Below are 10,122 nucleotides of genomic sequence, written 5' to 3'. Positions count from 1 at the left end.
TCAGATCCGCTTCTCGCGCGCGCAGAGATGTAGGAAAAAAAGACTTTTTTTTTTGAGACAACGTCGTGAGGTTTTATTAATCGGTATATGTAATTTCTGAACGTTCGGATTTTACCAAAAAGAGAGCCCCATAGGAATTGAACCCACGACCTGCTTTTTAGGGTGCAGGTGCGCTACCGCCTGGACCATGCTCGTTTTCTCGTATCTAACTTAGGTTCGCTAAATTTTATACTACTCTATTTCCGAGCGGGGAAAAGACGAGGAGGCAGACACACATGGACGAACTGATTTTGGAAGGATCGATGCATTGTGTTCGTACCTGTCGATGAGTAATTATAGAGAAATGAATGTTTCTCTTTCTGTAGAATTCGAACTCCAGTCGTCTTGTGTGTAAAGCGAGGAATATTTTTAGTTTTGACATATATGTTGGAGAGTACGATAACTTACACACCACAAATTTGGTAACTTACATATAAACACCATAATATTTTCTTTTCCCCGGATATTTTGTTGTTAAAATTTAAGATCCGATGACTCACGCGCCAATACCTCCATAACCTTTTTTTATCTGAAAAAATTGATACAATATACCCCCCGCCAATCGGTTTTTTCTATGTGAATAGTATGGTAACTGATGATTCACGGACCTGATAACTTATGTGCCAACACCGTGATGACCTTTTATTCACCAGAAAAAAGTTGATAAAATATCCCTCCGATAACTTCTGTGTGAATAGCATGGTAATTTACACACCGCATGCTTGATAACTTATATACCTCGGGCCTGATAACTTTGACGGGGGAGGTGAGTTTGTTAAAACATACAACGGTAAATAACATGGTAATATAGGCTATAGGACGTGATAACTTAGGTACAAACAACACAATAACTTTGACACGTAAAAAATGTTGTTGAAAATATACTCTGATAATTTTTTGTGTAAATAGCATGATAATATAGGCTCCCAGTCCTGATAACTTAGGCACAAACAGCATGATAAGTTTAACCCATGAATAAATATTGAAAACATACCACTGATAACTTCTCGTGTAAATAACATGATAATATACGCTCCTAAATATGATTACTTAGATACAAACACCACAATAACTTTGACCCATGTAATAATATTGTTTGAAAACATACTCCAGTAACATCTGTATAAATAACATGGTAATATAGGCTTCCGGACCTGATAACTTAGGTGCAAACATCAAGATAATTTTGACCTGTGAAAAAAGTTGTTGAAAACATACTCTGATAGCTTTTTGGGTAAATATCATGATAATATAGACTCTCGGTCCTGATAACTTAGGTATAAACACCACGACAACTTTGACCCGTGAAAAAAGTTGTTGAAAACATACTCCGGTAGGATCTGTGTAAATAACATGGTAATATACGCATAGCAGAGCTGATAGCTTATTTAGCCCAGACATGATAACTTTTGACCCGGATTTTTTTCGAAACATGTCAACATGGTATCTACTTTCGAAGGTCTCGTCAGGGCGGATTTTTTTTGCGAAAATATTTTGGATTGAACATGCGGTTTGAGCTACAAAACATTTTGAAATTTCAAATAAAGACCACGATGACATTAATTTTTCTGCACTTTTAGTGCATTTGCACGTGGGGAGAAAGTTGGAAGAAGTCATTTTTATGCCCTAAATTTGCTTATGTAAACATTGTCGTAAGTTATCTAGCATAGATGTGATAACTTGCATACCCTAGGCATGGTAACTTTTTATCCGAAAAAAATTGTGGAAACATATCAACATGGGGTCTAGTTTCGAAGCTCTCATCGCGACGATTTTTTTTGGTGAAGACGGTTTTCCAATCGGGGCGATGGTTTGAGCTACAAAATATTTTGAAGTTTGAAAAAAAGAAAGAATCTAGAAGGACATATGCTTTTTCGTCTTTTAGTGGATATATGCATGTTATTAGAGGAATGAGTGCACGTGAAAGGAAAATTAGTCATTCTAATACATGCATGTATATAATTAGAGTGAAGTAAGGATCGTTGTTGCCTATTGCTAAAATCCGAATGTTTGGTAGTTATAAAAGTCCTTTATTAATTCGTCACAATGTTTACAGAGACGGAAGGAAGGTTCCCGGGATGGCCTAACCAGACACGGCGACCACCACCGAGAGATAATGCATGGGTTGCTAAGTTGTGAGCTTCATAGTTGGAGCTCCTAAATTCATGTCTAAAATTACAAAAATCAAAAGATGAACAATGGGCTATAATTTCCTGAACAATTGCACCGTAGCTCGCAGAATTGTCCTTCTGTAAATCTTCCACCACCACTTTGCAATCTGACGCAACTTCAATCCGCCGCAAATATAGATTGTCTGCCAGTGCCAAGGCTTCTCTAATGGCTAGAGTTTCAAGGGTCGGTGGATCTACAATGTTTCTGAAGCCAAAAGACACAACCGCATCGACGTCCATCTTGGCATTGCCCGCCGTAGGGGGCAGCCACCTCCTTGGGCTCATTGTTCTCTGCGCCGTCACAGCAGGAGTTTTGGCTTTGATAACCTGCAGTTCGCCCAAGTAGCTAGATATGAAACTATTCACCGAGTGGGGTGGTTGAAAGATGTTCTCATGGATGGCCTTCTGCCTGACTCCCCATATCGCCCAAAGTGAAACCACCAAGCGATCAAAGAGTTCCTTTGTTAATATTTCATGCATTGCAAACAACCAATCCTTCGGGTTCTCCTCTCCTCGCTCTAGCATTTGGTGCACCGACTCGTCAGGTGCCAGCGCCCATACACTTGCAGACATAGGACATGAAATCAGTGCATGTTTCCATGTGTTCATGTCTCCACAGAGCAGGCAAGTATTTTCGGTTGCCATGTGATGATGCTCCAACACAGTCCTGGTTCGCACACCAGTTGAATGTGCTTTTATTGGGCTTCTAATCTAGTGCACATCACGGATGGGCCTCTCCGGCCATTTTTGTTTTCGATCACTATTGGGCTCGTACGGCTGTACCAAGCCTTTAGCTGCCCTGGGTAGCATCAATACCAGCAATGATGTAATATGAATCATTCGAGCAGACTTACTTAGGGCCCGTTCGGAAGCAGTCCACGGGCTGGCTTCCGAAAATTGCTCAGAGAAGCCGCACCGAACGGCTCCGCTTCAAGAAGCTGGCTCCGCGGAGACGAGGATTCGATAGTGCAATTATCGCGGAGACGAGAAGCTGGGCTGGCGCAGCTTCGCAAAAAGCAGAATCGGGAGTTGCTCAAAATTACGGTGCTAATGCCACCGCGAAGTATACCGAGTCGAATCGTTTTCCTCGACCTGGTGGCTCGAGTCCTCTGCTCGTACAGAAATGAATGCCCACGCTCCTCCTCTGCTCTCGCAACCCTAGCCACCGCCCCGTCGCCGGCGTGCCTCCGCGCCGTCGCGCCGCCGTCCGCCGCCGCCCCTCGGATCTACGCATCGCCCCGCAACTCTCCGTCCATCGCCGCTCGCAGCAGCCGCCCAACGTCCCCGTGATGTCGTCTCCCCATCTGCCGCCACTCCTTCCGTTGGTCGCCGCCGGCAGCCGCACCAAGTAGAGCTCCTGGACGGGCCTGGCCGCAAGATCCGCGGCAGAGAAGTCGTTCCCCCAGCTCAAGGTGAGCAGCCACCTCCCCCCCTCTTGTAGTACTCTGATTCAGCCTAGTTCGTGTTCTGTCTGTAGCCCCAATTTCTTGTGATATGAAACTGATGTGTGCACCTTTTTCTTATATATGTGTAGTGCAGTCTGTAGTGCTATGAATTGATTTCAGATCAAGTCAAGAATTTCCCTGCAGTCTGTAGTGCTACGAACTACTCTTGGAGGAGCCTGCAGCAAGATCCACGTCAGAGAAGCTGTTCCCCCATCTCATTGAGCAGCCCCCTCCCCCTCTTGTACCACTCTGTTTCAGCCTGAATTTGTGCCTACTGTATGTGGCCAGCCCCAATTGTTGTGAGATGGTACACTTCTTGCTGCTACTGTATGAATTGGTTTGTACAGTTCTAGTCAGATCAATAATTTTATTATGTTGGTAGTACATGTTCTTGCTGCTGATTGTTTGTGAGAGGCACGCTGATTGTTTGGTACAGTTCTAACATCTGGTGAATTTAGAAAATTTGAATGTTTTGTATAGTTCTAGCACTTGTACTATCATAAAGTGCTCTATGTATAGGTAAGAACTGCTCTCTGTACACGATAAATCGCAGCAAACAAAGCAGAAAAATAAACATGTCCTGTCCAAAATCTGGCCTGCACTTCCCCACCGAACTGGGCCTTCAAATATGGCCCACTGCATGGCCGAGCAGGCTTTAGCCTGGTTTCCTGGGCTACCAGCCCATGCCTGCGATAGGAGCCGCAGCCAGCGAGCCGAACGGATCGCTCCTCCTCCTGGCTCGCTCGATGAGAAGCTGGAGCCAGCGATTTTTGGAAGTTAGAGCACTTCCGAACGGGCCTTTAGGGCCAGTTTTTGGTGGCTTTTTTGAGCTTTCAGAATAAACTACCTCTTACCCAGCTTATTCTAGAAGCCCAACTGATTTTTTTTAAAGTTTAATAGTCAAGTCTTAATTAGTTGGCTTCTCAAAAAATAAATTTGGTTGGGCTTCTAAAATAAACTGGAAATTTCCAGCTAATTCTAGAAGCCAGCAAAAGAACTGGGCATTAGTATGACCTCCTTGCCTCAAATATAAAAAAACTTAGTATTACCTCCGTCTTAAAATAGTTGAGTCAGATTTTTAGTACTCCCTCCCTTCATTTTGGGTCAGTTCAGTTCAGATTTTCATTATTTTAGTTGGGTTCAGTTTCACATTCATCCAACTCATCTGTGAACACAATGATAAGTGGTTCTCTCTCGTTGGTGAGGTAACCTGGGCAGTACTGTTTGAGACCGTTGCTAAGGGACTACTACGGCGAGCTCGGCATGAGCAAAGATGCCAGCAGGGTGAGATCAAGAACAAGAATTGAATGGTATGGCTCAGTACTATTGGGCTTGGCATTATTTTTTGGAGCGAATTGGTGGGTTTCTCTGAGATGAATTAAGTGCGCCAAATATATGCATCTAAATTATTGTAATCTTTAGCATTATGTATTACGTCTAAAAATTGAAGGTCAAAACTATCTTGCGGGAGTAGTTTTAGTTGGTAGATGTTTCAAGTACCAAACACACAAGAATTATATTTGCTAAATGAGAGGCATAAGCATGATCAGTTTAGTTAAACTGATTCAGTTTTATGCTTGGAAACCAAATCACCTTTCACTCATTATTAGTGGTAATGTTTGTCTCCGTGTTTTTATCTTTTCGAATATGTGCCCAGGCATCTATGTTAACCAATTCCAAAAACATGCCTGAAAAAAATCTTGCTTGGACTTTTGAAGTTGTTCCCGATGGAATGTTGGTCATAGATGCCACGCGTCGGACTCCCGCAGCCGCAGCAGAGGAGGAGCCGGAACTTGCAGCAACATCTACGACACCCTCCCAACAAGCTGGAGGTAGGAAATGTCGTACATGATGGCCCGACGACAACCACCAGGTATGCCCTCCGCTCCTTGCCCGTCAGGCTGGAATCAACAAGGCCACATAATCTTCAGTGTTTCACAATTATGGTCTGCTTCACGTTCTCTGATCAGGTTGTAATAAGATAATTATTTATATGTAGAAATATTGAGTTTTTTTAGGGAATGTTGATGATTTCTGCCGGAGATTATACCTTCATAACTTCATAACACATGTTGGTATCTGTCATCATACAGACATTAGTACATTTTTTAGTCAACCAAGCACGACTTACATGATACCAGACTCAAATTCCCAACTTAAATTTTGCCAATGACAATGTGTGAGTATTCTATTTTCCAAAGAACCTAGCTGGAGCTCTGCCGAAATACTATTAAGACAAGGGAATGGAGTACTTACTATGTAGAATTATGGTTATACCATGGACGTGCTAAGCAATCCAAATATTATTACATAGATTTTTTTTAAGTTTGTAATATAGCAGCTCCTATAAGTATTAGTATAGAATGGAATACCCGCTGGCTTACATTTTTATGAATTTTTAGATAAAGGTAATAATGCTTAAAATCTTACACCAAGGTTGTATATCAAAGTCTTTTGCACTATCCGAGTGGTTAAGCATCCCAGATCATAACCCAATCACGACTGAAATTGCCACATGCTCGGGCAGAAGCTCAAGGTCGGCAATGCCAGCGCCATGCATCATCTGAGATGTTGTCCAGCTAGCTCTGCCATCCATACCCCCTCAATGATACTGCCGAGAGAGCATCCATCACCATGATCATGGCAGAGCAGGTTAGGCGTTTTATCACTTATCAGCATGATTTTTTATAAGCACTTAACAGTAACTTTGTAAAAAATATATTTATAGTCTGAAGTTGTTGTCTACGCAAGCTTATCATGTATATTTGTTATCTTCCATAAGAAAAGTACCTTGAGGACGCATGCTCATGTACATGGCGAGAGGGGCAGTATGTTTTTCAGTAGCCCGGCTATTGGAAGGTACCTCTAAGCAAATATGTATATGAATGCTTGCATTTGCCAATGCATACACCAATGTTTGAACTTTTGTGTTTACTAGCATTGACAGACATTTTCAGTAATTTCAGGCTTTTTATAAAGTACCTTTCTTTCTTTGGAATATATTAATGATTTTGATACATCCATCCATCCAATCCACGTGAGTGTTAATTGATTAACCTGCCCAACCATTTAATTAATTTAATTTAATCCTACTAGATGGATACTCCATTCAATTGATCGTGAGAGCTTTAGGAACCCATACGCATCAAAGTCTTGATCTCTTTTCCAGTCCATGTGTACATGCCGCTGAGGAACAAACAGTTATCCAGTTTGGTCGGATTAGATATAAGTTTTGTCTCCGCCCGAGCTCCTGGTGCTGCTTGGATTTTCCTTTTCCCCTCTCATCCAACCGCAGGTGCCATCTGACCCCTTTTCTTTTCATGATTGATTGCTGCTAATTGATTTCATCATATGACCATTGTTTCTTGGTTAGGGGCCTGTTATTTTTTCAGCTTGACGATGTCGTGGTCGCCCCACCGATCAAATCCTCAAGCACGCAACAACTCAACTCCATGGTCTGCACGCAGCAGCTCAACGCCATGGTCTGTACACCGCCGCCGCTGCTTGAGCAGCTCGACGGAGGATTTATGTAATGTATCTCCATACGATAATCCCATCATAGCCATGCAGAAAAAGGCTTTGATTTGATTTTGGTTCAGTTTAGTTCAGCGTGGTGATGCTCACCCTAATAAGGTGGTTTGTTCTTATATGAATTTTCCATGGATCTACTTGCTAGCTTCCCAAATGTAATGAGCAATGAATACTTTCCAAATGCAATAGTGAAGACACTCATTTTCAGAACAGTTGTACTCAAATGTGTCCTGAATCATTTGATTGCTTTAGTTCCTGAATAAATGTTGGTTGGTTCTCTTGCTCTTTTACCATGGTAATTTTGTGAACTTCAGAATGCCTAAAGTTGGCTGCACACTCACTCACTCAGCAATGAGCAATGAAGTCGCCTGCTTCGCCATTGGCTGAAGAACAACAAAGTCTTCCTTGCAATATTATTAGTTTCTTAAATATCTGTACAACATGAGAGTACTTTTTAGTTACAGATTTGGCAATAACTAGGACCTTATGTTCCTCTGGTTCAACTATTGGTGTTTAAGAGTTCCAAAAAAAACTATTGGTGTTCAAGGTGGCACTGTGAGCCATTGTCGGTATCACAAAATCATGTGACTATGTATTTGGTTTTTGTCGAAATGTAATTGAGATGGCTCTTTCGTAGTTGGATGTCACTGCCACTCTCATATCAAATACTGCTTTGATGATGCTGCCTACTGGAGAACACTATCTGTGTTTTTGTTGTTTGCTATTAATGGTTATGAGTGGGGGCTGGTTGGGAGAGGGGTTTAAAACGCAACTGTTGAAAACATGAGCGACTGTAGGTGGCATATGTATGTACAGTCGAAGGACGTGATTGAAGTTTATGTGAGAAACAGTTTAGGAAATTGCATGGAAGATGTTTCAAGAGCTCATTATAATTATATTTTTTCTTTGAATATTTTCCTTTGAAGTTTTGACATTCTATTCTTATTATCTCCAGCTGACCAAGATGTTATCCTCTACATGTGCAGAGAACTTGAAAACTACTGATTGCTCATGTTTAAACCCCAAGTCATCATGGGATGTGCGATAGAAGATTGACGAACCAACTATAGAATGTAGCTTATTTTTATATATCTGTCACGGAAAAATATGATTTGTTCTTTTCTGGTCTTATTTTGTTGACATGCTATTTTCAATTTTTTGGGCCTAGCTTAAAAAATATAACGTGTGGTGATATCTTAAGCACGCGATGTGTAGTTTTTACTACGAGGAGATCATTTGCTCCGTAATGGGCCAATACTTGAATAATTTGTTCATCTACAATCTTTTTTTAATGGTATCGCTATATCTGCAACAACATTTTTACATTTTTGTATTATTATGCATTATGATATTTTATTTTCCTTCGTTGTAACCCACATGCATTTTTGTTAAATCACAAAAAAGTTCGTTAAACTAAAAGAATGTTCATGAATTTCCAAAAATTGTTCCACTAACTTTAGAAAAAATGTTCGTCGATTCTAGAAATGTTCGCCAAGAAATTATTTAAAAAATGTTCACAATTGTAAAAAAATGTTTGCAGATAGTTTAAAATGTTCATGAATTCAAATAATATTCATGAATTCAGAAAATTTTGATTTTTGAAAAGTGTTCATGATTTCAAATATGTGCACGAGATTAAAAAAATGTTTATGATTTTAAAATTTTCACAATTTCAAGAAATTGAGAGTGATAGTATCTCGGTGATGCAGCAAAATGTTGTCATGACCATTGGAGATTATAATATATATTTTTCTCCCGTTGCAACGCACGGGCTCTTTTGCTAGTATAAGATAATTTGGATATTTCAATATATACAAACTGAAATAAGTAAACAAACACACTAAAACTGTCTATGTATCACCCAATCCAGAAAAGGTTGGAACATCTTATATTTGTCAGCGGAGGGAGTATCATATATGCAGGTTTCATATGTCCTATATATACATGGAAGATTTCTTGTTTAGATTCAGAAAGCAGAGGAGACTTTCACCTGATCGAAATGTGCAAGTCACCGACTTTCAAAAAAAAAATGATGCATAAGCTGCTTACGAAACTATTTCAGAACGAAATAGCACATTGAGAAAACGGGAACAAGTATAGCATCAAAGCAAATTACTCCCTCCGTTTCAAAATATAAGTCTTTCTAGATATTGCAACAAGTGACTACACGCTCCCATGCATGCATGCACAACACAATACACAAACAAAGTGGGGATCCAGGCACACATGATTGGTAAACAAAGTGGAAACTAGCATTGCCCAAGAATTGAACCCAGCTCTGACATGCGCTGCATGCATGCTGCAATTCGACTCCATTGGTCGTCACAGAGATAAGATGCAAATCAACACTATTTGCTACAGGTTGATGAAGCTGCTACTAATCAGGATTAAATGCAGACAAGACAGTAGTAGTAGCAGCAGCATAGCAGTATACACTATATACTACTATTAATCTGACTAAACTGAACCAACACCACAAGTCTGCATATAATGAAGTTAGTAGCTAGGGATCATATAACATGAGGCAGATGGATGATTAGCAAACATGCTGGGTGGCCAAGAAATGAAAAACATTTAATATGATTGAGACAAAGGATAGCAGCATGCAGAGTATTTATTATCTGATGCACTCTCACAGATATTAACCAACCAGCATCTCCATGATGCATTCGCCCATTACCACATAATTAACTAGCAGCATGTCTTCACAGAGATAAGATAAATATCCCTAATTTGATGAAGCTACAGTATTACTCCCTCCGTTCCTAAATATTTGTCTTTCTAGACATTTCAAATGACTACCACATACGGATGTATGTAAACATATTTTAGAGTGTAGATTCATTCAGTTTGTTTCGTATGTAGTCACTTGTTGAAATGCCTAGAAAGACAAGTATTTAGGAACGGAGGGAGTAGTATTCAAGATGGCAGCAGTA

The 10,122-nt window shown here is 40.4% G+C and overlaps 1 long non-coding RNA gene across 1 annotated transcript; it reads left to right on the top strand.

Moving 5' to 3' along the window:
• Positions 1 to 3,295: 3,295 nt before the first annotated feature.
• On the top strand, positions 3,296 to 4,039 carry LOC120969792 (uncharacterized). The gene is made up of 2 exons (XR_005764168.2): positions 3,296 to 3,622; positions 3,745 to 4,039. It is a non-coding gene; the product is annotated as an uncharacterized lncRNA (long non-coding RNA).
• The last annotated feature ends 6,083 nt before the right edge of the window (positions 4,040 to 10,122 follow it).

The sequence above is a fragment of the Aegilops tauschii genome, chromosome 7 (genome assembly GCF_002575655.3).
Source record: "Aegilops tauschii subsp. strangulata cultivar AL8/78 chromosome 7, Aet v6.0, whole genome shotgun sequence".
NCBI lineage: Eukaryota > Viridiplantae > Streptophyta > Magnoliopsida > Poales > Poaceae > Aegilops > Aegilops tauschii.
The sequence above is the reverse complement of the archived record's forward strand: the minus strand, read 5'-3'. Positions and strand labels throughout refer to the sequence as shown.